Source organism: Octopus bimaculoides, chromosome 2 (genome assembly GCF_046866305.1).
Source record: "Octopus bimaculoides isolate indiv1 chromosome 2, ASM4686630v1, whole genome shotgun sequence".
In the NCBI taxonomy this organism is placed as follows: domain Eukaryota; kingdom Metazoa; phylum Mollusca; class Cephalopoda; order Octopoda; family Octopodidae; genus Octopus; species Octopus bimaculoides.
The window spans coordinates 72204452-72231612 of NC_142929.1; the positions used below are offsets into that span (position 1 = coordinate 72204452).

Genomic DNA, 27161 nt, shown 5'->3' on the forward strand with positions numbered 1-27161 from the left:
CCGTGCAGCAATTGCAGGCTCGGTCGGTCGCTGTCTGTCGACCATGCAGCAACTACCAGCTCAGTCGGTCGCTGTCTGTCGACCGTGCAGCAACTGTCGGCTCGGTCGGCCGTGCAGCAACTGCCAGCTCGGTCGGTCGCTGTCTACCAGCTGTGAAGTAACTACTACTACAGTTGCTGTCTGTTGACCGTGGTAGTGTAGCATGTACAGGCTGTAAACTAGCTGTGATATAACCAGCTACTAGCTCAGTTGCTGTCTTCTACTGGTTGTATAATATGCAAGTACAGACTTGATTGTTGGCTGTCAGTATTTTATGATTGGGTTTTTATCAGCTATATAATATGTGTATATTGATTTACTTACTGTCTGTATAATATAAGACTATATCAGCTAGATCACTTTCTGTCAGCTATATAATATATTCCTACCAGCTTGTTTGCTCTCTGTTGGCCACATAATTATACAGCCATCAGCAGCGTAATATATTCCTACCAGCTTGTTTGCTGTCTGTTGGCCATATAATTATATGGCCGTCAGCAGCGTAATATATTCCTACCGGCTTGCTTGCTTTCTGTCAGCTGCAATGTACAGCTACCGGCTTGCTTGCTTTCTGCCAGCTGCGATATACAGCTACCGGCTTGCTTGCTTTCTGTCAGATGCGTAATATATTACAAGCGACTCGATTGTTTTATGCTGGCTTTTTAATATATAGCTTCTTGGCTTTCTGCTGGTATACTTGTTGCTTTTTGATGTGGAATTCTTCAAATAAATGCCTTGTTATTATGGTACAGTTGAGTGATAAAGTCTCTGCCATATCTTATTGCACTTTATGACCTGAATACCAGACCAAATTTAAGGAATGCTCATCACAAACAGCAGCAAACGTCCTTACGGAAGCTTTATGGCCTTTAACAGATGTCTATCCCTGTTGGAGCAGCTCTTACAGCTTTGTTATGCTTTTTGATTGTTTGAAGGTGCAGGGCTCGGTGGTTCGAGTGCCAGGCTCACAACCATGAGGTAGTGAGTTTGATTCCCAGACTAGGCTGTATGTTGTGTTCTTGAGCAACACTCTTTATTTCATGTTGCTCCAGTTTACTCAGCTGTCAAAATGATTTGCAACTTCACTGATGCCAAGCTGTATCGGTCTTTGTCTTTTCCTTGCATAACATCAGTGGTGTGGAGGGAGAGGCCGGTATGCATGGGCGACTGCCAGTCTTCCCATAAATAACCATACCCAGACTTGTACCTTGGAGGAGGTCTTTACCCTTTACGAACATCAATGCAAAAGATGTTTGCATCTATTGTGCTTTTACTATCTTGAGTTGTCCCCTTTTTAAATGAAACTTTAAAAAGTATTTCTTGATGCGTCGTGTATTTCTAGGTACGGTTGTTTTCCTGTGTTGAAATTTCACGTATTTACAGCTAGGTAAACCAGCAAAGGATAATGGTATCCAATGCTTAGACCTTGATTCTCTATATGGAAGGCACTCTTTGGAAATTGCCCTGAAGAACTAAATTTTTGCCTATTAACTTGATATGCTTGACCTTATTAGCTGTGGCCTGGCATTGTAATCTTAGACCATGTTCATTATGAGAAATACCTGTCTTCTGCACTCAGTATTTTCATGTATATGTACATACTTACATACACCTGTATAGATATATATGCATATTTACACACACACACACACAAGAAAGAGAGTTTATGTTGTACAACGAGCCGACCGAAGCTTTGTAATTGAATTTGGTAGGCGGAAGTTACTGCCACGTGTGTATATGTCTGTGTATGTGCTTGTGCCTCTTTCCCAAAGAGAGAGAGGGGGAATTCTCACTGATGACAGCCAAGTTTCTAAATTGGAGAAATTGAAAGGTTTGCTTTGGTGCACATTGATAGAATGTTTGTCACTTTTACAATTGTAGGTTCAAATCCCATCGGTAGCTTTAGACTTTTTAGCATCCAAGGGTCTTTCTAACACAATATTTACATGCTATTATTTATTACTTTATCAAGGCGGCAAGTTGGCAGAATTCTTAGCAGCATTTCATCTATATTTACATTCTGAGTTCAAATGCTGCCGAGGTCGACTTTACCTTTCATCCTTTCGGGATTGATAAATTAAGTACCAGTGAAACACTGGGTTTGATGTAATCAACTAATGCCCTCCCACAAAATTTCAGGTCTTGTGCTTTTAGTAGAAAAGATTATTTATAACTTTATGAGGCAGCGAGCTAGCATAATGGATAGCACGCTGGGCAAAATGGTTAGCAGCATTTTGTCTTTGTTTTAAGTTCAAATTCCACCAAAGTTGACTTTGCTTTTCATCATTTTGGGGTCAATGAAACAATTAGCAGTTGAGCACTGGGGTCCATATAATTGACTTACCCCCTTCCCCAAAACCGCTGGCCTTATGCCAAAATTTGAAACCATAATTTATAGCTTTATCTGCTTCGAGTTTTAAAACGATGTATATATGTGTGTGTATGTGCGTCAAACTTATCATTTTTGCTCTAATCACGGTAAGCTGACTTAGTCTTTCTCTGATTTTAATTTTTTTCCGTCCTTCCAAATTACTCAATTACTTGTCTTATATAAACACAACTTGCAAACATATCTTAGTCTTATTTTTCAGCTGTTATCAGTGCCTTTAAATTTGTTTATCTTTTTTTATATAATAATTTGGTTTTTCGTGTACCAAATTAAAATTTTTTTTTTTCCTGCTTGTAACCAGTAGGTTCCAAACACTAGCTTCTTTCATTTTTAAACACATTTTATTTATTCTTTACAAATGCCAATATTGTAATTACCTTAAATATATATTTGTTTGTTCGTTTAATGATTTTTTTTTTTTTGTACTTTTCATTTTTTATGCTAGCATGGGTTGGTTGGATGTAGGATATATCTGAAGTAGGAATTTATGGCTGAATACTCTTCCTGTTGCCAACCCTTACCTGTTTGATAAGTAAGGGATTTTTTTTTCCCCTCAATTTCAGATTTTTGAAAGTGCATAGTGACCTGTTCTAATGTCAACAAAGAAAGTAAACATGATTTGCCATGAAGTTATGTGATGGTCATCTGTTGCATGCACATATATATAAACGTGTGTGTGTGTGCATGCATTCATGTGTGTACATATACATGCATGCAGTAGCATAGCTAGTGTGTGTGCTGCCTGGGACAGATCTTATGTTTAGCCCCTTCCCCTTCATGGGGGGAGCTTCAAAGTATAATATTTACATTATATATTATTATGGCATTGAATGAATATATTAAAGCATTATTTTGATCAGACACCTCACCACTAACTACACTACTGCACATGATGGGCTTCCTTCAGTTTCTGTGTACCAGATTCACTAACAAAGCTTTGGTCAGCCTGGGACTGTAGTAGAAGATATTTGCCTAAGGTGCCATGCAGTTGACTGGACCACAAAGCCCTGCGGTTGCAAGACAAACTTCTTAACCACACAGCCATGCCTCTGTGTACTATTATACATGCATATAATGATATCCTATAACCTATAGGGTTGTAGAAAGTATTGCTGAAAACTTTGATCTTGTATAGTGAATCTTGGGTGCATCAATTACATAGATCCCATCGTTCTCTAGCTATATCGATAGCAGTTTACCTTGGCGTTCAAAACTAATGAAATCCATCATCATTTGAAGTCATTTTTCCATGCTTACACTAGTCAGTTACATTTTTTTGAGGAAGATCTTCTATAGCTGAATACCTTTCCTGTTGCAATCCCTTGTTTCCAGGCAAGGTAATATTTCCCCGTGGCCAGACAGGTTTTTACAAGGAAATCTGGAAATGAACAACACCTTGTATGACGGTGATGTTTGTTTACAATCATCACATGATATCAAGACGGGTGTGCGCACGCACACACACACACACACACACACACACACACACATACAACCATGCATACATATATGTGCATACACATGCAACAGGGTTTTCTTTTCTTTTCTCCAGTTTTTGTCAACCAAATCTGCTCACAAGGGATGGGTTGATGTGGGACTGTAGTAGTTGATACTTGCCCATTTGTCAATGTCAAGCAGTCCTGAAAAATTGTTAGACATGCTGACACTGTGTGGTAAGTACTATTACAACTGGGTTATTGTTTTAGATGGTGTCTCTCCTCCGTATTTTACATTAACACTTTAACATTTAAACTGGCCATAATTGGCTCAAATATTCTACCCATTTTGTGTTCAAGCTGTACAGATTCAGCATCTCACACTTACGCTGCAAGGTCATTCTAAAACTAGACAATCACTTCTTGGAAATTTCTAAGCTATGAGATGGTAGCTCTAAGCATGATTAATCATAAAAAAATGTTACTAAATAAGTATTACATTTGACTTAGAAAGCCGAATGCTAAAGGGTTAAGTATTCAAAGAATGTCCGCTTTGCCATCTTCATGGATTGTTCCATATTTGCCCTAAGCTTAAAGTGGTTGGACAGTGCAACACAAGGCAGTCTGTCCTTTGTTGGGATGCCTGCATAGACTGTCTTATAGGGAGTAGCTGCATAACCTGTATCTTGTTGGAGGATATCTGCCTAGCCTGTGTCTTTGTAGCTATACCTGCATAACATGCATCACATAGGGGTGCTTTGTGTAAGCTACACATTGTGGGAATATCTATATAATTTGCATCTTCTAGGGGTACCTGCATAATATAGTTTTCTGATGTATGTCTGCTGTAATTTAACTTGAGCCTGCTTGTAGATCTCCACTGCTTTCTGGTTTGATTACAGAAACTGATGAATAATACAGTGGGGTCCTCACTCAGGCCCCACCACTACTAGGAGGGTGCTTCTTCCATTCATCTCACCAAACTTCTTTAATGTTGAAATTTTCTTTTACTGTTCTATAGTCTTGAGGCAGTGGGTGCTGTATTGTTTGTTTTAAATGGCATCAGACTGCAGAAACCATGCCAAAACTGGCATTGAAGCTCAATGCTGTCAAACCATTAAACCAGTGCCAGAATGGAAAAATGGATATATATGATGATGATGACGGTACTTGTGTTTCTGATTAGATGGTGCTACCTTTGAGTAAGTCTCCTCTCTGGCGGAGAGGTGCAGCAATAACGCTCATTTATTGGTAGCCAGATCAAAGGAATCACTTTATTAGTACGAGATATAACCTACATCATTTCATTTAGGGCAACTACATATCTATACTAGGGACACGGTATTCAACTATGCTATAGCATAAGGCAAGTGCAAATGTTTCTAACAGTTTGTGATGCTCCTCAAGACATTCTAACTTGATTGTCAAGTTCCTCTTTTATAATTTTTGTTCGATGTTTTCGAGATGTCTGAATATTGAATATTCTCTGAGGTATTCAGAGTGCTTCTCTGGGTGGATTAGTTAATTACTGGGCTGTAACTGCATAATAGCTGTTGGTACAGAATGGAATCGTCACTGATTTCGTGGTATCCATGTTCAGGGATCATTTGTCAAAGGTCTTCAGACCTGAATTGTTCTACTAAATGCTATCTCCAATTCAATCATGTTGGTGGGTTGGCTAGGCTGTCCATGATTGTGGAAATGTGATCTGCCTGCCCTAATTTAAATGGTCTTATTTCAGGCATATCATCGATACAAAGATTGAACAAGCTTGTTACCAGGACTGATCTCTGAGGGGCTCTGATTCTTTTCTTAATTCTTTTTTTCTTGGCCATGCAAGTTAGTATTTTTTTTTGTACCATTTTGTTTCAAAGACTTTTTTTTTTTTTGCATTTAATGACTTCAGCAAATTTTGGCATTAATCCTCCATACTGTAGAAAAGCCATAAGTCCATAGATGCATATTAATGAGAATGAAGTCTACAAAGCTATCTTGTTTTGGACATACAAGGTACCACATATAGTTGACCAAGACCATCCTGATGGGTTGTGTGGGAAGAGAGTAAAATGTTGTCAAAGACATTGTGGGCTGATAATGCCAAAGAATGGACTAGAAATGAGAGCCTGGCTCACTGTATGCATGTAGCACCACACAGTGGGAGCTGGAAAGCCTTGGTAGTCAACCTCTGGACATAAGGAAAGTACCTGACTGGCTGGTGGCTGATAATACATACCTTACAGTATTGTAGGCTACTGAGAAATCTATGAAGACAAAGACAGCACCTGTTTTCAGTTTTGCTCACCTCTTGACTCCATATAAGAAGTGAAGGCCAACATTTGTTCTTAAGTGTTTCTTTTTTGTTTTGAAACTGGCTTATTCAGTAGAGGTTTGAAGTTCAAACATTAGTGACAGTCGCACGAGCACGATTCACTTCAGCAGTTTGAAAAGCGCGGCGCAGTTGTGAAACGGGTTGGTAACTAGGTGGGTGGTCTATTGGCTTTCCTGATTTTAGTATTGTTAAGACTTTGGTATGTGTCTACATTTTAGGATAGTCGTATTTATCTGTGAAGAGTGTTGTCAAACCAGGTTTACAGCTCTGTTGCTAAGGTGCGTAACCATTTCCGGGTGGATTCTATCAGCTGCTGCGATTTCTTGTTTTGTTATACCCTTCTTTTTCTCTGGGTACATTTTCTACAGGTGTTGATACTAAAAGTTTCATAGCTCTTGTCAGTATTTGTGATTTGGTTCACAGATATTTCATTACTTGTTCTGTTTGGCAATGTGTCCTTCCACATTTGGGTTGTCTGTTGTTGACAAACATCAAATGATGATTTCAAAGATAATTTTTACCTAGTTAAGAAATTACCAAAATTTTTTTTTTAAGTGAAATGAAAGAAAACAACCATTCATTCAAGAAAAAAGCTGGTTACTGTTGTAAATTTACAATTAAAAAACCCAGAGGCCGCCTAATGAAAATATCTGGAAATAATTGCTGCATTTAAGTCTGTTTTTATATATTTGCATTGATTTGGTAGGGCCATAGTCCAGCATCTTAATATACATGATGCTTCAGTCCTGTGTTACACTTAAGGACCAATTTCAATGCTGTATATTACTAGGTCAGTCCTAATTGATCAGACATGTGATTAGAAACATTCCAAATTGACATACTCTGGCTTCTTTTCAGCCCTATGTTATGTAAAGTATCATCTTTTTCTCTTCGGTGACTTGGCTACTATTTCTAGTAAGTAAAGTAGTCTCGTAGAATTTTTGTGTTGATTATTGAATATGGTTTCTCGTTTGGTGTAAGACACATGATTTGCTTAATGGTGGGTATTATATATTTCTATTATATGTCCATATCAGCAGTCATATTTCTTGCATTCTTCTATTAATTCTTCTGGTACCCTCTTGTGTTTAAACGTAACAGTATACCATCATGATCATTGTTTGGCATCCACTTTCTCATGGGTCAGACAGAATTTGTTGAAGCAGAGTTTTGAGACAATCAGATGCTTCATCTGCTTCCAAGTGAAGTTATATTTCCCCATAGCCAGTCATGTGCACGGAAAACTGGAACTAAACGACATTGCTTGTATGACGGTGACAGTCATCACATAATGTCAAGACAAGGGCATGCCCAAACACACCTTTGAGTTGGTTGTTGGCATACTCCAGTAAGCAAACTTTCTTTCTGAGCTATTGTACTGCACTCAAACCCAACACCTTGATCTCCTACCCTCCACTGAACTCGGCTGCTTCCATTTTTTTCAGTGAGTTCTGCAGACAGGACACTGGAGTTGCTAGGAGTACTAGAATGGGCCTCAACCACACCAAATTGTTTGTTGGTAACCTTGAAGCCCAGATTGTCATTTTGCTAACACACTCCACATCAGAGCTATACAGTGGTTATACTCTTGAACAGCTTACTTCTTTCATTTCCTTTGTTAGCTTTTTTACATCATTTTTAGAATTCCTGTTTATCATTTCTGAAGCATCCAACTTATTAGATACCTATTTCTATTATTGAACACCTCTGCCTTACCACATATGTTTTTCAAAAACCCACACCCTTCTACTCCTACTTCAATTTTTTTCCTTGCCACCCTACTCACCAGATCGATTATGTCCATCTCAGTTCTTCCATGTCTGTTGCTAAATTTCACCAAATGTTCCATTTCCTTCTCATACAAGACATCCCCAACCTATTATGATCTAGCTCACTATCAACCACACTTCTTTCCTCCTGCCCCTTAGCTACCCTGCCACACATTACCCCCACTTCCCCTTACCACCTGATCTCTCCAATGTGCTATTCTCTAGAATTTCTCCTTTTATCAATCTGACCCATTTCTTCCATCTTTCTGTTCTCCACCCACACACCACCAACCTTTCTCGATCTTCTGGTCATTAGTTCCTTCATCCTTTGTCAGATCCAATTTAAAACGGCTACTTGTTCCTTGCCCCTTTGCAACACCTGTCTGTTTAGTTACAAATCATGGATCATTTCACCTGTACTTTCATTAATGTTATTCATTGCATGAAACCTCAACTTTGCAAAGGAAAGATGAATCTGTCTGCTGGCTCGAAGATAGATTCAGGGAGTGTCTGCTTGATGTACAACATCACATCATTAAGCTTCTTGCATCTGTTGCATGGTATTTCAACTCAGAAGGCTTTGGTCATTCGAGAACAGGGGTCTCCAAAGGGGTCAATATCAACCCCTGGTGGTTGATGGGACTATTCAAGGGGTCGATAAATGCCTGAAACTGCACATCTACTTTATTATTTTCTTGTAACATGCTTGGGGGTCAATGAAGGGGTCAAGGATTCCATGAAGAGTCTGATGGTTTAAAACGTTTGGGGGACCCATTCTCTAGGGCAGGGCCCCCCCAATGTAAGTGGTTAAGACACTTACCCAAAGTGCTGCATATTGGACTGAACCTAAAGTCACATGGTTGCAAAACAAATTTTTTAACTTCACAGCCACATCTGCATCTAACCAAATTAAATATTCCAAGCTATTGTTAAAGAAAGGCTTTAGTTGGGTGCCCTTCTTGTTGTCAACCAGTTCAGTAGCTGTAAAGTGAGAGCAATCAGTACCTTTATCGTCCTACTGTTAGATTCACCAAAACAAGCAAAGTTACAGTTAGTGACCAGGTAAGGGAGCCCTGTTGTTTTAAGTTGCGCTTGTTGAATATTCTGTAATCTTAGCTTTCCTTGGCAGTTCATGTTTGCTAGAGCAGTCTTGTGACTATCTGCCATACTAAAGGTACTTGTGGTGGTTTGGTGAGTTCAGCGTTGTTGCTGCTGCTTTGTTACAACTCTATTGATTCTTGTCTCCATTTAATAGTTGACCACTCCTATATTCATTGATTTATGTTCTTGCTTTTTGTTTTTATTATTATTATTGTTAATTTTAGATATCTTTGCTTAGAAGTCGGCCATTTTCACTTAACCATATTCTCTTCTCTTTAGCTCTCTATCTCTTTCTGTCTCTCTGTAATTGGTGTCATCTGCAGTCATAGTCCCCCCTCTGCATCAGGTGAAACGATCTACTAAATTATATGATTTGATATCTATATAGCCAAACCAATTATATATATTCTAATTTATCTTAATCCACCCTTGTTTTATCTTGCTGCTTAGTTGCCATATTAATATTGAGCATTGCTTATTGGCTTGTTTTATGTTCTGTCCTACTGTTTGTGTTGAGTTAGCATCAGTCAGCTTCACATTGTGAAGAATAATGACACAACTTGTCTATTAATCACAGGCCAAATATAAAAAGTCCAACTCTTTGAATGTCCAGTGTGTCTGGTTTAAAACTTCAGCATGAAATAGAATAGTCTAGTTACAGCCACCTCACTGAGTAGGAACATGTTGTTTGGTAATTTAATAATTGAACATGTGGTCTTGATTCTGGTCACACACAATAGAGATGATTTATCTGCTCTTAAGAGAATCAATAGGTGTAGACATGACTGTGTGGTTAAGAAGTTTGCTTCTCAAACATTTAGTCTGGGTTCAGTCTCACTGTATGGCACCCTAGCCAAGTGTCAGCTACTATTGCTCTGGGACAGCCAGTGCTTTGTAAGTGAATTTGGTTGATAGAAACCGAAAGAAGCTTATTGTGTGTGTGTGTGCCTGTAGCAGAGACAGTTGGTATCTCCTTGTCTTGATGTCACATGATAGCTGTAAACAAGTGTCACTGTCATACAGCAGTGTCCTTCATTTCCAAATCTGTGAAAAATCTGTTTGACCACGGAGAAATATTACTTTACTTGGAAACAGTTGAGGGTTGGTGACAGGAAGGGCATCAGGATGTAGAAAATCTGCCGTGGCAGATTCTATCCCACCTATGTGAGCATAGAAAATTGGACATTAAAATGAGGATGATAACTACATAAAAATCTATCTTTCTGACCCCCTTTGAGGAAAGGAGACCTTTCTCTCTACTATGCCACCTTGCGTCATAATCACCACCACTGCATGATCCTTGATTATTTGTTGCACCCCCCCCCCCCCCCCAGCTGTATGTGTTTTTCCTGCAGATGTTCAAGTTTGGTGTTGACTAATCCAAAACACAATGTCATCATTCCTTTCATGTCCATACACTTACATACACACCACATCACCATTTCACCTGGATCAGATGGAATTTGTTGAGGCAGGTGTTCTACAGCCAGATGCCCTTTCCATCGTCAATCCTTACCTGTTTCCAAGTAAGGTAATATTTTCTCCATGGCCAGGCATGCTTTTTACGGAAGACTGGAAACAAACAACATTTATATGATGGTGATGTTAATTTACAACTTCAGACGTATAGCACTCATACATGTTTGACAGGTTGCTTTGTTCTTCTGTCCACCAAATCCATTAAAGAGTTTTGGTTACACTACAACTATAGCAGGAGACACTTGCTCAAGGTACCCATGCAGTGAAACTGAACCTAAGACTGCATGGTTGGGATGCAAACTTTTTAACTACATGGCCAATAATGTGTTGTATTTAATGTGTGTGTGTGTGTGTATATGTATGTATGTGTGTGTGTGTGTGTGTGTGTATATATATATATATATATATATAATTAGCACTCTGTCGGTTATGGTGATGGCAGTTCTAAGTTGATCTGGTCATCCAAAATGTTAGCTCGTAAAATTAATGCACGAGTGGCCAAGCACTCTACAGACACGTGTAACCCTTAATGTGGTGCTTAATGTGATTCAGTGTGACACAGAATGTGACAAGGCTGGCCCTTTGGATTACAAGTACAAATCATTTTTGCCAGCTGAGTGGATTGGAGTAAGGTGAAAATAGTGTCTTGCTCAAGAACATAACACACTACCAAGAATTACTCATAACTTTATGGCTATGAATCAAATATCCTAACCGTGCACATATTCACACACACCGCTTAGGAAGTTAAGGGCAGTGCCTATTGCCCTTTATTTTCCTACCAGTCTTTGAGGTGAGTAGGAAGGAAGGAAGGGAGTTGTCTTTAAACCAACCAAAACCAAAGACCTGGTCTGAATATTTGCAGTGGAATGAACTCTCTACTAAGGGGACCCAAGGATTGGATGGTGGTATTAAAGTAGATGATGGTATTAAGTCTACCGTCCAAGAACTCAGAAAGCAAAGAGCTGCAATAAATACCACAAGGTGTTTCTACCATTCCACCAATTTGATGACCCATTTTATTCCCCCCCCCCAAAAAAAAAAAGATGAAAGGCAAAATTGATCTTGGTTGGATTGGAACTCGGAATGCAGAAATCTAAGGCAAATACTGCTGCTAGGCATTCCGTCCTGTGTTCTAGTGACTCTGCCAATTCGCTGTTAACTTTGTGTCTGAAACAAAGGCAAAAGCGATCATAGTGAGAAAGCCTTTGATCACACATTTGCTTGATAATGATGAGCCTGGGGCTAAAGAGCAACAAGGAAAGGAAGAAAATGTAGTTCTAAATACAGTGTGAAGAAAAAGGGAAAGATGGATGATCATGGCTGGAATGCGTTTGATCTTGTGACTTACTTTAATAGGGGCTGAACTGGCACTAAACAACACAAAAGGTTGTGAGTGGTGGTGGCATCAGTGGGTTGCAGTCTTACATTGAAAAGAGATGTTGAAAAAACCTAGCATTCATTGATTGATTTTTCACACTGGGAGCAGCAGCAGGGTGGGGGAGAGCACACTTCCATCAGTTTCCTTTCACTGTGCCACTGCCATTACCAGCACACCGTTGCTCCTTTTCATGTTGACATAATAATCCCTACCTGTAAAGCTACCAAACCTGAACCCTAGTTCTTACCTTTTCACCATTTAAAGCCGCTGACCCTTCTGTATACTTATAAAAACAACAACAACAACAAAGAAAAGCAAATAAACTTGTTTGTTTGTTTGTGTGTGTGTGTGTGTGTGAATAGTCTTATATAGGACTGACCAGCCAACTTTCACCTTGGGATTACTGCCTTTCTATAGCGCTTCTTTCACTGGCAAGGTATATTCAGAATACTCTTTCACACACACCTCTTCTACATTACCACTTTTTTCATTCCCACTTTCTGTCTCTCTCTAAATATATATATAATCTTTCTCTGTTTTTCATCCTTTCATTCTTGTTTCCCCTCTTCTAATCCACTCTCTCCTTCTTGTTCTCTTTGTTTGCTTTTAGCTCACCTGAGCTTTTTTTTTTTTTTTTTTCATTCCCCCCATTCCTCATTCCCGTTGCTCTCAATGTCTTACATTTTTTCCCTTTTTCTCTCAAAACCTTTTCTTGCTACTTCCTTTCTGCATTGTCCTCCTTTCTCTCTCTCTCTCTCTTTCTCTCTCTCTCTCTTTTTCTCTCTCTCTCTTTCTCTCTCTCTCTTTCTCTCTCTCTCTCTTTCTCTCTCTCTCTCTTTCTCTCTCTCTCTCTTTCTCTCTCTCTCTTTCTCTCTCTCTCTCTCTCTCTTTCTCTCTCTCTCTCTCTCTCTTTCTCTCTCTCTCTCTCTCTCTCTCTCTCACCACCTTTCTTTCTCTTTCACCATGGATCAATATACATGGTAGTTCTTTCTCTCAAATACCTTTTCTACTTCCTATGTTTGTGCTTGAGTTAGGATAAAATGTGAAAATAAAAGAAACTTGATCTGCTTCCCTCCCCACTCTATTTACACACTTGATGTTTCACCTCCACCTCACCCCTACCAACGCCTTGCCATTCCTATATCTTTTCACTTGATGAAGGCTTCTATAGACACTCACTACACCATTCAGTGCACTAACCAAATGTAAACGCATACACCCCACATGCTTTAGAACCATTAAGTCTTGGTGCGACCAAGTGCACTGTCTGTCAAGTGTTTCCTCCCCACCACCTTATTGCAAGTATTTCCACTTCATACCTTGTTGTGTTTGTTTTCCTACTCACCCTTCTAGTACCTGATTCCCTTTTAATCCCTTTTGGTTAGCAAGCAACATTTAGCCGAAGCTCCATTGAGCAATCTTCGTTTAACATGTTTTCCATGCTGGCACGGCTTAGATCAGAGGAAATTGGAATTAGGAATTTTACAGTCGAATGCAATTCTTGTTATCAACCTTTGCCCATTGCCTTTTTTTTTTTCTCCTCCCTTGAGTAAGGGATTTTTCAAAAGTGCAAAACTAGCAGATGACTTGTTGACAAGGAAAATGCCAACAATCACTGGTTGCTGCCCAATCACAAATGATAACATCATCATTCGTAAATCAACTGCAAACAGCAATGTTACTGTCTATAGCCAAGTTGTGAACTAGTTAGACTGCACAAATTATATTGTCTCCTTCCTTTTGCCACTTAACTGCTTCAGTTTCCTATTGCAAGCAACTTTATGGAGTGCAATGAATGCCTTTTATCATTGCACCTACACCAGAGTGGTTATCTTATCCTCAGCAAGACTGAACCAAAGGTTCTTCTGGAGTCTACTTCCTACATAATGCAGTTATTGTTCAGCCCAAGATCAACCATGACTAAGCAGACTATTTTATATATATATATTTATTTATATATATATATATATATATATATATATATATATATATATATTGAGTCCAACCCATTCCTACATGGAAAGTGGATGTTGAATGATTATAATAATGATATATAATCAAGATGAGAATAATAGAGCATCATTAATTAGTGATTTGCTACAGGTGATCATTGATTCACTGCACTTCAGAAGGGAGGTATGTATGCATGTATATAAATGTGTCTCTTTCTCTCTCATACACACACATGCATATTCACCTACACGCATACATGTATAGTCTGTGTTGTCTGTAAATGTTTATATTCTGTTTTGCTTTGCTCTCTAAAAACAAGTGGATTGAAAAGTCCCTTGTTAAACAGGTATGGGTTAGCAACAGTAAGGGCATCTGGCTGTAAAATATGCCTTTAATATGTGTATTTATCTAACCCATGCTATGGTAGAGAAAATAAAGACATAAAGCAAAAGATATGTTTGCGCATAATGATGGGTTTCTATACAATTTTCATCTCCAGATTCCACTCGCAAATTAAGTCATCCTGAGGTTCTCATAGGAGGCACTTCCCAAATATGCTCCAGGATTGAACCTTGGAACAATAGAGTGCAAGGCAACCTCTTAGACCACAGAGCTATACTTGTGACCCAAGGATCACAGCCATCCTGCCTATTACCACCTAAAGATGTCCATAGAGTGTGATTTGAAGGGAATTTAGCTACTATTTTCAGCAAGTTGAGTGATAACATTGAGGCTTCTTTGTTGATTTGTAATAGAATTCAGTGATTGTTGGGGATTTTGTTTCTGTGTAAGAGGTGGGTTTGTAATTGGCAATCTTCACATGCTTGGATAATTGAAACTAAGTTTAGATTGAAGGCAGCAAAAGCTAAAGAAATATGTGAAAGATGATAGATAAGAGTTTTATCTCGAGTTTATTTTAATTAAGCTTCTAATTAATGTTGGATTTTAGAGATTTGGCAGGAGGAGGAAAATAGAAATTTTATTTTATATTTTTTTAAAAAACTGTTTGTCTCAGTAGATTCTTTGATTAATGTCACGAGAAATTACTTGCAGGTAAACAGATTTGGGTTACTTTCTGAGAAGAGAAAAGAGGTTCAAAGAGAATCTTTTCTTTATATACATACCTATGTGATACACACACACACACACACACACACACACATATGCATATTATGTATGTCTGTATATGCATATGTTTAAGTATATGTGCATGTGTGTGTGTTTATGTATGTATATATTTACTCATCTTGCCTGCTGAAGTTTTTCTTTGTACACAAAGGGCTGTTTGTGTGAAGTAGAGATGTTAGAAAATGTAATGCTGTATAGCAGCAAGAGTTGGCTAGTGAAAGTAAACATGACGAGTGTTTGAAAATGGGAAGGGATGGTGGGCGGGGTGGGGAGAAAAACTACCTCTGATGTTGTTGTTGATGGTGGTGGGGGTAGAGAAGAAATGAGCACTAAAATTAATGAAGTGAACAGGTGTTGGGGATTGGTGTTAGTACCTGGGATAGAGGTAGTTGAAAGGATACCCATTAACAAGGGTGTGATGGCTGGTTTAAGGAAACTAGTTTCAAGTGGGGCTCAATAATCCTTTCTCTGTGTACAGCAAAGAATAGTTAGGAATCTGTTTGCATATACTTTGTGTAATTATCCTTAGTTTTTTTTGTTTTTTTTAATCCTTTGGTGATCATTGTTAAGGTTTTCATTACATAGTGTAATTTTCTTTTTTCTTTTTTAATTTTTTAAATTTAAAGTGGGATTAAAGGATAGAAGCTAATTCTTGAATAACAGCTAATCTGTGCTGTTTGCTCTATTCATTTTCTTACAGAGTTATAAAGTAAGGGTACCTTAAATGAAGGCTGTGGGAGTACTTCATCGACTCCACAACTCACTGCCCTTATTGCTTTATGTGTGTGTGTGTTTTGCTCCTTGGGCAAGTGTCTTCTACAGCCCTGGGTCAACCAATACCTTGTGAATGAATTTGATAGACGAAAGCAGTGTAGAAGCCTGTTGTATCATCACTATTCAGTGCCTTTTTTCCTTGCTGGCATGGGTTGGGCAGTTTTTGACAGAAGCTGATGAGGCAGAGGGCTGCACCGAATCTCCCTGTCTGCATTCGCATGGTTTCTACAGATGGATGCTCTTTGTAATGTCAGCCATTTAACAAAATATATTCAATGCTATTTTTCTGCACTTGTACCAGTGAGGTCACCAAGTAGCTTGCTAGATGGGACCCCCACCCCCCTCCTTAACTGAGTGGTATTCAGGAATGTGGCTTTATGTCAGATTATGAGAGGTTCAAGTATGATAGAGAAACAAATAGGTATCCTGCTGTAGGAGAGACATAGCCACCCCAGTTTGAAAAGAGAGAGGAGAAAAGAAACGTTTGTCTCTCACTCCTTGACAACCAGATGTTGGTTTGTTTATGTCCCCATCATATAGTAGTTTGGCAAAAGAGACTGATAAAAATAATTCCATGGTTGCAGTGCTAAGTAAAAGATAAAATATAGAAATGTAGAGTCATGAGTTGGTGTAATAATAACCAGTACTGTCAGGTTACCAAAACTTTCAGATTCTCATATCTGAGTTCTTCCATTTTTTAATTTTTTTTTCTTTTCTGAACAGAAATATATTTTGCATATTTTCTTCTATTCCAAAGTTCTTAATGTCATTAACATGAAGTGTCTCTCTTCATATCCTCTTGATTCAACGATCTGGTTTTAGGTTTTACAGGCTCTTCTTCATGTCTTGAACAAGACATTAACTAAAACTGAAACCATTTAAGATGTTAATATTGTGATATTTTTTCCCCCCTTTTTCTTGTTTGTCATCTGCCTGTGGCCATGCTGGAGCACTGTCTTTAAAGGATTTTTCGTTGAAGAAATTGACCCCAGAGCTTATTCTTTGTAAGCCTAGTACTTATTCTATCAGTCATTTTTGCCAAACTGCTAAGTTACAGGGATATAAACATGCCCACATCAGTTGTCAAGTGATGGTGGAGGGAGGGGACAAACACAGACACAAAGATACACGCACACACACATATACGATGTGCTTCTTTCAGTTTCTGTCTACCAAATCCATTTACAAGGCTTTGGTTGGTGCAAGGCTATAGCAGAAGACACTTGCCCAATGCAGTGGGACTGAATCTGGAACCATGTGGTTAGGAAGTAAGTTTCTTACCATACAGCCAAATTCCTACTTTACATTATAATAAATTTTCTCATTGGTTTTCTTGTTTTCATCATTATGGTGACACACATTTCAAGGTTTCAGAATATGGCTTTAGCTTGCCTAGTTTAATGTCTGATAAACACCAGTGCTGGTGTCACATATAAAAAAAAAAAAAGTACCCAGTACACTCTAAGGTGGCTGATGTTCGGAAGGGCATCCCGCTGTAGAAACCTTATCAAAGCCTTGCCAGCTCCTGTCAAACTGTCCGACCCCTCAGGCTAGTTGGATCCTGTCAAACCATCCAGCCCATGGAGCACGGATGTGAGACGATGCTGATGATATTGTATAATGAAACTTTTTATTTATTTATCAAGTTTCCTGCAAGCATAATTATCGCTAACGGAAGAATCAATTTGTAATCTAATTAATTAAATCATAATAAAGTCCAATCTAGTATTTCCTTACTTTATTCTGTTTATATATTACACAGCACAGTTGACATTCTGTTTGTAGGTCATGAATTGAATCTCTTTTTCTACTTGATAGCTGTGTTAGCTCTGATAAAGGACGGAGTTCAATAAATGATGGAAAGGCACTGCCAACTTTAGCTGAACCCTTTAACATTCAGATTTCTTTGTCAAATGTATTACCTATTTATTCACATCATTTTGAATTAGTTACACATCTTGTAGCTTCAAGATTTCAATGGTGTGTTTGCATATTTAGAATGACATTGGATGTGGTCACTTTTAACATGAAGCAGAGAGAATCAGATGATTAGAGATGAGCCAAAAATTGGTTCTTCAACCCTTTAGCATTCAATCTGGCCCAAATATTCTTGAACATATGAAGTTACCCATCTCTCCTCCCTCATTGATCCACTGTCTCTATTCTCTCTGTCACTCACCTTGCACCTTGAGAGTTTACTCTGGCACCTTGTCCTCACCACCTCAGTCTTCTTTCTGGCTACTCCCTCCCACACTTACGTAATGTGTAGCATGTCAACATCTGGCATCAAGCAACCTTTCCCACACTCAGTTAACGGGACTTTTTCTTTGCTTGCAATTTACTTGGTGACCTCACTAGTACCTGTGACACAAAAAAAAGTCCCCAATGCACTCGTGTAGTGTTAGGGCTACATCCAGCTGTAAAAAGCTCTTGCAGCTTGTTTGATACTGTCATGCTGTCCAACCCATACCAGCATGGAAAAGAGGCATTAATGAGGATGTTTGATGACCTACTTCTGTTCCAGTAAACATGTTGTTAACCCTTTAGTTACCATATTTTTGTTGAAATGCACTGCCTTTGTTTCAATCAGTTTTGAAAATGATGAATTTTGTAAAATCACTATTATTAATCTGGTGTTTGAAACCTAGCGGAAAATGACATTTTGATAGGTTTTAATTTAGATGACTTTAAAATTGGGTTATAAGTCAAGGGCAATTTCAGGCTCGTTGGTACCAAAAGGTTTAAGCATTTCTGAAGACTTATCTATGAAGAGTAATTGTTGTAAATTTGATTCTTTCTATTCTGTTAATTGCTAGATTGTTCTTTATCGTTTTTATATGTTTTCGTAGACTTGCATGGGTTAGATGATTACATTATTGAGGTATTTTTACAGTTGGATGCTTCTCCTGTCGTTAATCCTTTTCTGCTTTTTGAATAAGGGACCTTATTATTTCATATATGTGGAAGCGCGTGACGTAATGGTTAGGGTGTTAACATCATGATCGTAAGATTGTGGTTTTGATTCCTGGACCGGGCAACACGTTGTGTTCTTGAACAAAACACTTCATTTCACGTTACTCCAGTCTACTCAGCTGCGATGGATTGGCGTCCTGTCCAGCTGGAGAACACATACGCCATTGAAACTGGGAAACCGGGCCCATGAGCCTGGCTAGGCTGTAAAAGGGTGCATTTATTATTTCATATATATTTAAAGGTGCAAAGCCAATGCATGACTCACTGACAGGGGGAGAAATAACTGCAACATTACTCTCTGTAGGTGAGCAATTTTTAGACAAGTGCAAAGGGAGTCTAATATGACTACCAGAAAATAGGCTGCTATTTATTGGTCAAGACGGGTCACATACGTTTGCATAAAGTTTTATTAATTCTCATACATTAATAATGTTATTGTATTTTTTTCTTCTCAAACTACTTCTCCATGATATACAAGTATGTCTTGGCACCAAAAGGACAGGTATTAAATGGCTTGACTTTTCCTTTGTCTTTGTTCTTCTAACTATTACAATAATAATAATAATGATCATGGTGCCAAGTCTGTAATTAGTTCTAACCATTGGTAGGATCAGGCTTTCAAAGAATGTATGCTGCAAAGAGTGTCATTTGAAATTTCCTGTCTCTTGGTTTTGTCTGGATCTAAATATACACATTCGCTAAGATCCTCTTCCTTCCTCCAAGTAACCTATTTTCGTTTTCTTTCCTTGAAGCGCTCCATTTTATTAATAACCAACTACAAAATTGTTTTTGGTTTGGTGGGTTTTTTTTTCTTTTTCTTTCTCCGTTTTTTTATTTTTAACCAAGGAAATTCTGTAGGTTTATATGTTTCTTATCTTTATTGCTAGCAGACCCAGTTGAAATGGGCTGGTAGGATAAACTTGGATTAAGTTTTATCTTGTGTGTGTGTATGTGTATGTGCTTTTAAAGTGGCTAGATTTTTTTCATCCACTTCGGTATTTTAGGTTTGTTACTCTTTATAATTAGATGTTTGCATAGGATATTTGGTTTGTTTTCCTTTTATTATTATCATCATCATCATTGTTATTATTATTATTATTTACATTAGAATTAAATTTGAATTATTTAATTCCATCTAAATATGATGGAATACAGCACAGCTGACATTCGGCTTGTGGGGTCAGGAATGGAATCCATCCTCTCTCTCTCTCTTTCTCATTTTATTTTGTTACATTTTTTTATTGGCCATTTGATACCGTTAGACTTGATAAGGGTACAGAGGGTTACTGAATGATGGAAACACAGCCAACTTCTGCTTAAAGAACCAATTTATAGACTCCTGAATTACTGTTTCCCCACCTCCTTCCCATCTTAACAGATGAGTTTACAAAAAGACTATATTAAGAATTAACTGCATGGTTAATTACATTTCAGCAAAGATGCTATTAAGGAACATTATATAGACAGAAAGGCTTAATATGGTGGGTATTTTTTGAAAAGTTCATCTGTGTAGTTATTTGAGGCAGGGATAAATACTGTGACATAGTTTTGCCATTTCTTTTCCTAGCTCTGTTATAGCATTAAAACATAGCACTGTGCAATCTAGTACTGCCCTCTTTTTTTGTGTACAGCAGAGAGCTAAATTGTGATCAGTTTTTATTAACAGCCAGGTGAATCATACACCACTTTTCACTGTTGAATACTTTTACCTTTTAGCATTTAACCCATAAACTGCTGGGATTTTGCTGTATGTAACACGAACTGCTGAGCCTATTTTGGGTAAAGGTCAACATCGATCTATCACTCGAAAAAAATACTCAGTGTTTCTTAACACCTTCTGTGATCGGCTACACTGTTTCTGGGGTGAAAGGGTATCGTGTGCATACATTATACGTCATCAAAATTAGGTGAGATCATGCCCTATTTCCATGGCCTGTTGCACTGTCGCATTGGCCACTGAGGTGGCCTATCACAGTTTATGGGTTAATCCAGCCATATGTGTGTGTGTATGTGTTATTCTGCCTGTTTTTCTTTTATGTTCAAACTGGCCAGATATGGTCTCTCACACTTACCCTATATTGTCATTCTCACAATAACCAGTCACATCATCAGAATATTGGAGCTACGAGATAATGCATGATTAGTTGAAAACAATGTGAATAAATAAGCATTACATTTGATAGAGCAATCTGAATGTCCAAGGGTTAATGATTACTGAATGTCTTTTTGTCAGTCTTGTTTCTCTTCAGAAACCTGTTCTGCTCTGACCCCCTTTTTCTCATAATTTTAACCCTCGTCTAGTATAGAAGCTGTTCCCCCTCCTCAGGGTTTGTAGTCTTGCAACCTGTATAGATAAACTCTGTAGTGGCTGGTGGCATTATAAAGGAAGCACTCAGTACATGCTGTAAAGTAAGTAGTCAGCAACATTGGGAAGGCCATGCAGCCATAGAAACCATGCTAAAGCAGACACTGGAGCACAATAGAGCCCTTTCAGTGATCAGGTCCTATCCTGCCATTTAACCCATGCCAGCCAGCATGGAACATGGATGTTATATGATGGTGATGAGTAGTAGTAGTAGAGAAAACATGGTGTGTGAGTGACCGTTTTTACTACTTTTTGTACCTCACCCAAATCCTGTGGCAGGTGGGTGGGGATCATGTCCTTCAATTGTTTAATGACATGAAAATTGCTTCAGAATATTACAACTGTTGCTAATAGGCTGAATAAAAAGGAAAATGAACATAAATAAATAACTAGGCTTTTCGTTCAAATTTTAAAGATAGGCGCCAATCTTATTTAATGGCTCAGTGATTGCTTTTTTATAGCAAAATCCTGCTATGTAAAAAATATATTGTATAACAATACAAATTTTCATATCTAAACCTGGTTTGTGCTAGTTTGAAAAGTCCAGGATATGAAATTGTTTTAACCATGTTCTCTGTGTTGTTTTTAAATGATTTTTTTTTTTCCTAAGCAAAGAAATTGATAGCTTAGAATAAAGGGAGATAATTTAACAGCAACAACCTCATTTTAAGATAAGTTTCATTTTCCATCTGGTTCAAATAAAGTCTACATATAATATATATATATATAGTTGTATGTGTAAGAAAAATATCACCTAGCATAAAACATAAATTTCTCAAATTGTCGTTTTTAGTTCTTATTTTGTTCATATATCTGTGTGTGTGTGTGTGTAAAGAAATTTTATTTTTAAATCTTTCTAGTGTGTAAAAACCCCATACCTTCAAATTAGAAATTCATTAGAAGTTTCATCATTTTAAAAATCTTCTTGAACCACACCCCTCTTTTTTTGTTGTTGTTGTTATTTTCTTCTGGCTCCTTATATTCTGAGTTCAAATTCCACTGAGGTTGTTTTTTTTTTTTTTGCCTATCATCCCTTTTAGGGGAGTCAATAAAATAAGGACCAGTTAAGTCCTGTGTGGGGTGTCAATGTAATCAACTTGAATTACCAGCAAGCTGGCAGAATTGTCAGTGTGTGGGAGAAGATGCTCAGCAGTGTTTCTCCTGACTCTTTACATTCTGGGTTCAAATACAGCTCAGTTCACCTTTGCCTTTCATCCTTTCAGGGTTGATAAAACAAAGTACTAGTTGAACACAGAAGTTGATGTAGTCAACTATCTCCCACTCGCCCGATTTCAGGCATTGTGGTCATAGTAGAAAGGATTATTATTATTATTATTACTGTAAGGTGGCTAGCTGGCAGAATCGTTAGCCTGCCAGGCAAAATGCTTAGCAGTATTTTGTCTGTCTTCATGTTCATCATCATCGTTTAACGTCCGCTTTTCATGCTAGCATGGGTTGGACGATTTGACTGAGGACTGGTGGAACCCGAAGGCTACACCAGGCTCCAATCTGATTTGGCAGAGTTTCCACAGCTGGATGCCCCTCCTAACGCCAACCACTCCGAGAGTGTAGTAGGTGCTTTTACGTGTCACCGGCACGAAGGCCAGTCAGGCGATACTGGCAACGACCACGCTCAAAATGGTGTATTTTATGTGCCACCTGCACAAGAGCCAGTCCAGGGGCACTGGCAACGATCTCGCTCGAAAGTCCTTACACATGCTGCGGGCACAAGTGTCAGAAAGGCAACACTGGGCACAGGTGCCATCCCGATTTCGCTTTTGCTTGCCCCAATAAGTCTTCGCAAGCTGAGTTTCGTGTCCAATGGGTTCAAATTCCTTTGAGGTTGACTTTGTCTTTCATCCTTTCAGGGTCAGCAAAATTAAGTACCAGTGAAACACTGGGGTTGATGTAATCAACTAGTCCCCTCCTCCAAAATTTTAGGCCTTGTACCTATAGTAGAAAGGATTATTATTATAAGGTGGCAAGTTAGCAGATCATTAGCACACCAGGCAAAATACTTAGCAGTATTTTGCCTTCATATTCTGGCTTCAAATTCTATTGCGGTCGACTTTGCCTTTCATCTTTTTGGGGTTGATAACATTAAGTACCAGTAAAACACTAGGGTCAATGTAATTGACTAGTCCCCTCCCACAAAATTTCAGACCTTATGCCTTTAGTAGGAAGGACCATCATTACTATTATATGTCACTGCTCATTGCATCGTTAGATCATTATTCACCACTTCATCTCATGACTTTCTAGATCTGCCTCTTCCACAGGATCTGTTTGAGTACCCTACACATCTTTATCCAGCTGTCATCCTTCATTTGTATTCCATTCCCATATCATTGTAATCTCTCTTTCACACTACCTCCAGTTGCTCTTAGATCTCGTTTCTCTCTCAGTTCACCATCATTATCGTTTTAATGTCCACTTTTCCATCCTTGCATGAATCGGGCAGAATATGTTGAGGCAGGATTTTCTATGGCCGGATGTCCTTTCTGTTGCCAAGTCTCATCTGTTTCAAGCTAAGTAATATTTCCTCCATAGCTAGACTTTGTTTTACATGGAAGATTGAAAACAAACAGCATCACTTATATATTGCTGATGTTCATTTACAATCATCGCATGATGTCAAGACAAAGGAACGTACACACACACACAAACAGAAACCCATGCACACATTTACATATTATATACGAGCTTCTTTCAGTTTCTGCTGACAAAATCCACTTGCATAGTTTTGGTCAACCTAGGGCTATAATAGAAGACACTTGCCCAAGGTGCTGTGCTGTGGGACTGAACCCAAGGTCACAAGGTTGGGAAGCAAGCTTCATTACTTCACATCCACATCTTTGCACTACATTGCTAACTTGTTAATTTTCCTCCCTACTTCTACTTACAATCTCATTCATTTATTTCAAGCAAACACAAATTTCCATTTCCCTTTGATGTTACAAATCGCAACATCCTATTTACTAGAAATTTTAAATATGCCTGTTATTTTGTTAGATGTCTTTTTTTAATCTCACTCACAGCAGCTTCTAATGCAAATTAATAACTTTGTACCTAACTATTGCACAAACTTTTCAACCCTTTTTCTTTTTCTTTGCAAAAGCTCGCAAAAGATGTGTACATCCTTCAAGTCTATTTCAATTTTTTTTATACATATATTTTTTATAGTAACTGAAAGAATCTATCTTTATAATTTCATTTTGTTTGTTTGGTTTCATGTGTTTTTCCATGCCAGTATGGGTTACATAAATACATTTGTTTACGGCTGGATGCCCATCATATCACTAACCCTTTACCTATTTTTCAAAGAGATCTTTTATTCTACATGTCTTCAAAAGCACGTCGCCAGTGAATGATTTCTTTGAAGACAAATGGTAACATGTCTCCGTTTTGTAGCTCAGTGATTTTAAGAGAAGTGCAAATATAAACAATCAAATCTGCCCTTGTGTGTACATACTCTATCATCATCATCATCATCATCATCATCATCTAATATCCACTTTTCCATTCTTTCTTGGGTCAGACTGAATTTGTTGAGGCAGATTTTGTATGGTTGGATACTGTTCCTGTTGCCAGTCCTTGTGTTTCCAAGCAAGGTAATATTTCCCTATGTCCAGACATCTTTTTCATGTAAGGCTGGAAATGAGCAACATTGCTTGTACGACAACAATGTCAAGACAAGCATGCATGCACACATACACGCATGCACATGCTGAACTTCTTTCAATTTCCATATACCAATTTCACTTACAAGGCTTTGGTCAGCCTGGGACTCTAGTAGAAGACCCTTGTACAAGGTGTCATGCAGTGGCTCTGAACCCAAAACCATATATATAAGAAGAGACCCCTTCTTTGTAGTCCTTTACACAACAGTTGCCTGAAGCCTTTAAAAGAAAGTTTAAAAAGCCATAAAGCCATCTCATTACTCACCTATGTCTCCTTCTGTGTTGCAATCTCTTATTAAATTCTACCAAAGAAAAAAAAAAACTTTTAAAAGTCTGTTGTTTTGTAAAGCTGCTTTTCTGACATTTCACTTAGTAAATATTTCTTTCAGAAATTTAGACTTCAACATAGAGATTCAAGTCCTTAGGCCATGCACATTTTAGTTTACCAAACAGGAGAGATATCAACTCTTGCCTGACAGTTAAGTGGTCGGTAATGAGAGCGGCAGCAGCAGCAGCAGTGAGCTTTAGAACATTGCTCTGATTCACTTATGCGAAACCATCTTCTAACTTGTGCTGATTACAAAGAAAATGTGTCGAGAAGAGGATGGCTGCACCATATTATAACTTGTGTCTCTATATTTTATTCTAGATGATATGGCCTTTATAACTGATTATATATATATGAGAGAGAGAGAGAGATGTATGCACATTTATACATACACTTATACATACTTTCTTTGCATAGTTTTGAAGTTTGCCTGTCCTGTCACAATACTTGTTGCTCCTTATCACTTGAGTGTTTCTAACTTGTTAGAATGTTTGTTCCATTCATTATAAAGATGGAATCATATACTTGTTTTTTTTATTTCTATCTCCCATCAACTTTCAACTCTCGAAATTCATTCAACATTTTTTATATATATAGATATATATATTTCACCATATCCCAACCTACTTTTTATTGTCTTGACTGTGACAAACTATCCTTGCAGTCTTGTCAAGACAATTCTTATTCTAGCACTGTTTCCACAATACATGTAGCTTGAAACTCTGTGATGGTAGACTAGTTGCTTGTATTTCTGTATATTCTATGCTGACTTCATTGGATAACAGTAGATATTTTTCATGCTCAATGTTGTTAAAAAGCCATTTTAACTTGCAAAACACTAAAATAAAATATACTTAACATATTTGATGGCATATAAGATATACTTTTCTTTTCAAGAAATGTCTCCAAAGAAAAAGCTCCCATGATCCTATATTTTAAGTTGGGCCTATATTCGTTTTAAATTTTGGTACAAGACCAGCAATTTCGTCGGAGGGAGTAAGTTGATTACATCAACCCCAGTGCTCAACTGGTACTTATTTTATTGACCTCCAAAATGAAGAAAGGCAGTTAGCCTCTGTGGAATTTGAACTCCAAGTGTAGAGATGGACGAAATGCCATTAAGTTTTTTGCCAGCATGCTAACAATTCTGCCAGCTCGCTGCCTTAAGTCGGGCCTATTTTAACAGGTTTTGGTGCATGAAAATTCTTTTTTCCTGAATATACCCTGCTAAAATTTGGATGTGGCTAATAATAAGCCAATACATTTTTTATGCCATCAAGATATACTCTTAATTAAATACTGGAAGATAGGCAACTTTTTTGTTTTAATGTTTGACTAGTCAGAAAGATTATCAACTCAATCCACTTGATAATCTTTTTGTATTTGAAAACTATTTCTCACAAAATTGGAATGTGCTTTTATGTTATTCAGAGACTGCAGTTAAAACTTTCTAGCCTCTTGTGACATGCACATCCACCAAAATGATGATTAATGCTTTGGGTTGAAGAGCAGAAGATAATTCAATCTGAAGCTCCTCTGCTGCAAAATCTAGCAGTTTCCCAACTTATCTCCTCTTGTATTGTTCTCGTCACATCTCTAAATCTGTAGTTATCAAGCACAGTGGAATGTACTTTCTGTTTTCCTTGAATGACATCTGATGACATTCACCAAACTTCCCATCTTCAGTCCCAAAGTTCGAAGTAGTGTAAGGAGGTGCCTCCAATGTATGGCAGAGCAGTTTAGAAATCTTTCCCCATAGTAGTTTTGATCTTACTATGCAATTGCCAAGTGTCTGAAACGCCTTAAATTTCCCCCCTTCTCCAATCTTGTAACATTTGTACAGATGAAAATTATTCAGAAGTATAGATTGTGTCTCTTAATTTGAGGGACCAGCCTTGTCCACACACTGTGAGGCCAAGTCTGTTTAAAGGGTTAAAAGGTACAAATGTTTGCAATGGTTAGCCAACTACTATCGCATCATCTTCATCTTCGTTTTAATGTCTACTTTTCCATATTTGCATGGGTTAGAAAGAATTC

At 38.0% G+C, this 27161-nt stretch overlaps 1 protein-coding gene across 8 annotated transcripts in view; it reads left to right on the plus strand.

Annotated features, from left to right (window-relative positions):
• Positions 1 to 27161, plus strand: part of LOC106867786 (axin-1) — a 214702-nt gene that overhangs the window by 83802 nt on the left and 103739 nt on the right. Inside the window, exon 1 of one of the 8 annotated variants that reach the window (XM_089346996.1) lies at positions 2879 to 2960. The exons of the other annotated variants lie outside the window; for them this stretch is intronic. The gene's annotated coding sequence lies outside the window, so the exon portion shown is untranslated. Of the gene's footprint in view, positions 1 to 2878; positions 2961 to 27161 lie in introns of those variants that run through there. 8 annotated transcript variants of the gene reach the window in all.